Source organism: Elephas maximus, chromosome 19, assembly GCF_024166365.1.
Source record: "Elephas maximus indicus isolate mEleMax1 chromosome 19, mEleMax1 primary haplotype, whole genome shotgun sequence".
NCBI lineage: Eukaryota > Metazoa > Chordata > Mammalia > Proboscidea > Elephantidae > Elephas > Elephas maximus.
In genome coordinates, this window is record NC_064837.1 from 50,091,921 (window position 1) to 50,095,561 (window position 3,641).

Here is a 3,641-nt window from a genome sequence, read left to right on the forward strand (position 1 = left end):
ATATTTATACACTTTACTGGTTTTGCTTCTCTTGAGAACCCAACCTAGGACAGTTACTCATTACCTTAAATTTTTGCTCTGTGAAACCAGGTAGCAGCCATGTACTTTCAGCTGGGCATAAGTGACTCTATCTCATTTTTTAGCTTCCACAGCCACACTGTTTCCATTGAAGTGTGGGTCTGAGCTTTCTGCCATCCTCCGTAATTATTGGGTCACCTATGCTATTTCCTGCTTGCATTCTGAGGCTCAGTCCTGGCCCCCTTCTCTCTCTTGTGCACACTCACTCATGGCCAGGGGACTCAGGTACTTCCTCTGTGATGTCAGACAGGCAAGGGAGTCCTCGATCTTAAAAAGGAAAACAAAGCAAAACCCAAGTACATCTTGATTATAATTTAATATGCATTAATTTAAAGAGAATTCTAGTCTGTTTTTTGAAACTATGTAGACACGCCACACTTGTCCAGCCAGGTTACTCTGTTGAGCCCCATCCTGTTTTCCAAAGCAGCAAAGAACGTAACAGACAAAATGGAGGTCAGGGCTTGCTATAGCCCTCGCTGCTTCCTTGGGTCCCCCAGAAGCGCTGGGAGGGGGGGAGGTCTAGAGAGACCATAATGAGTGCCAGTCCCCAGGTCAAGTGGCTCCCAGCTGTGGGATTCAAGGTGGACACAGGGGACACTTTGAGGTCCTGCAGGTGGGTGCATGTGGGAGAGTGCCCAGTGCCAGCACGACAAAGGAATCAAGGTCTTGAGCCTTGACATGAAGCCTGGGCATCGCGGCTCCCTCAGGGGGATGGCAGAGGAATTAATGGGCATTCCCAGTTGAGAGCTCCTCTGATCTGGGGGATTTCTAGCTCCCTATGGCTCTAGGGAGACCGGGTGATGTAGTGGTTAAGAGCTCTGCTACTAACAAAAAAGGTCAGCAGTTCGAATCCACTGGTCTGCTCCTTGAAAACCTCATGGGACAGTTCTACTTTGTCCTATAGGGTTACTATGAATTGGAATTGACTTTATGGCAATGGGTTATGAGTGGGCTGAGGATACCCCAGTTTACCCCAGCGAAGCGATGCAGCTGCAGCTCCTACTGCATTCTCACATATCCTTCTGCTCACAGCTGCTTGGAAATCAACTCAAGTGACACCACCCTGAACTGCACCACCCCTTCTGGAACCTGGAGCCCCCAAGGTCTGGCCTGGGCTCAAGGCACTGGAGAACAAGGGTCAGGAGGTCCCTGAGTTTGACAGCTGGGAGGTGATGCGGACCTTGAGGGGGCAGTGACCATGGAGCAGGGGGACCTGAAACCAGACTGTGAGGAGCGAGATGGTGTGGGCAAGGAGATGCAGGCCGTTGGGAGCCCTGGCTCAGGCTTGTCCTGAGCTCCTGTCTTCAGTACCTTTCAGCCAAATACCACCAGGAGCACACCTTCTCCCAGTACCTTACAGATGTACGTATTGCTTTCAGTTCTGTGCTATGTTTTGTCTAGGCTTTGCACATGCTCTTCCCTCTGCCCAGAATGCTGTTCTCCCTCCCTTCACCTGGTTCATTCTGACTCATTCTTCAGGTTGCTGATTCTAGTCTCTAGGCTTCTACTTATACCCTCTTTTGCCCTTCATACTCTCCACCCCTTGTTAATCCCTGGGTTGGAAAGATCAAATAAAATTATTATCAACTAAGTAAAAAGCCCAAATGTTTCCCTATGTTCCAAGTAGCTCTTCGTGGCTCCTCGCACAGAGCTGCTGGATCATCTTTTCTCCGTGGATATTGAACTCAAAAATAATAGGATAGTAGTGTTGTTGTTAAGTGCTGTCGAGTCAGTTCTGACTCACAGCAACCCTATATACAACAGAAAAAAAACACTGCCTGGTCCTGTGCCATCCTTACAGACATTGTTATGCTTGAGCCCATTGTTGCTACCACGGTGTCAATCCATCTTGTTGAGGGTCTTCTCCTTGACAACGTCAGTCTTTTCTCCATTTATCATGATGTTGCTTATTGGTCCAGTTGTGAGGATTTTTGATTTATGTTCAGGAGTAATCCATACTGAAGACTGTGATCTTTCATCTTCATCACTAAGTGGTTCAAGTCCTCTTCACTTTCAGCTAGCAAGGTTGTGTCATCTGCATATCGTAGGTTGTTAATGAGTCTTTCTTCAATCCTGATGCCACATTCTTCTTCAAATAGTCCAGCTTCTTGGATTATTTGCTCAGCATACGGATTGAATAAATATGGTGAAAGGATACAACCCTGACACACACCTTTCCTGGCTTTAAACCCCTTGTTCCATTAGAATGACTGCCTCTTGGTCTAAGTACAGGTTCCTCATAAGCACAATTAAGTGTTCTGGAATTCCCATTCTTCACAATGTTATCCATAATTTGTTATGATTCACACAATCGAATGCCTTTGCATAGTCAATAAAACACAGATAAACATCTTTTTGGTATTCTCTGCTTTGAACCAAGATCCTTCTGACATATTAGCAATGATATCCCTCATTCCATGTCCTCTTCTGAATCCGGCTTGAATTTTTGGCACTTCCCTGTCACTGTAGTGCTGCAACCATTTACGAATTCTCTTCAGTAAAACTTTACTTGCATGTGATATTTGATGACATTGTTTCATAATTTCCACCTTCTCTTGGGTCACCTTTGGGACAGGTACAAATATGGACTTCTTCCAGTTGGTTGGCAAGGTAACAGTCTTCCAAATTCCTTGGCATAGACAAGTTAACATCTCCAGAACTGCACGCACTTGCTGAAATATCACAATTGGTATTCCATCAATTCCTGGAGCTTTGTTTGCCGAAAAATCATTCAAAAGCTGCTGCAGCAGTACATCAACAGAGAGCTACAAAAACTTCAGGTCAGGTTTAGAAAAGGACGTGGAACAAATAACATTATCGCTGACATCAGACGGATCTTACTTACACCAGCCAAAATACACAATTCTCTTAAAAACACGAGAAAAAAACAATAGACTTCTCTAGTACAAAAGCATTTTCAGTGAAAAAACATTGCACAGAGAAAAAAGCAGTACACGTTAAGATGACAAAGCAAAACCCATTTTTGTAATACTAAAAATCTTTCCCCAAAAGAAGTGCACTATTTTTAGAAATATTGCAATACCAGGTCCATATGTGGTGTGAACAAAACAAGCTCCTATTTTATTTCCCAGCTTTAAAAGTTTACTTAATACGTTGTTTTCAGAACGTACCAAGTATTAAATTAATAATAACAAATACTATATTTGATCTTAGCCAAAAAACCGAAAAACAATACCGATGTTACTGGCCTCTTCGTTACCCTCTTCCTGTCACCCATAATAACGTCACTGTGAGAACACTAACCGTTACTCCAGATGTTACTGCCTTTATTTCTTTGACGGTAGTATGCAACTGGTTGGATTCTTGTGCAGATTTTGTATTCTGTACATTGTTAAGGGAATTTTTGTCTACGTTTTTACTCCATCGCCGTTCGGCTGAAGCGTCATTTCTAATTTGCATGCCCCGCCCGTTTCCGCCCGAGAAGGCGTGGCTAAGGCTGCGAATTCTACCCTCGGACCGCCTCTGTGCAAACTCATTGGTGAACTGGAACTGACTTGGGCAATGGGAGGCTTTTGTGGGAGGGAGCTGTTGGTGGGGAGAGG

At 44.5% G+C, this 3,641-nt stretch overlaps 1 non-coding gene across 1 annotated transcript; it reads right to left on the reverse strand.

The window, feature by feature from the left end:
* Positions 1–3,087: 3,087 nt before the first annotated feature.
* LOC126063420 (U2 spliceosomal RNA) lies at positions 3,088–3,272 on the reverse strand. The gene has a single exon (XR_007514360.1). It is a non-coding gene; the product is annotated as a U2 spliceosomal RNA (small nuclear RNA).
* Positions 3,273–3,641: the final 369 nt, after the last annotated feature.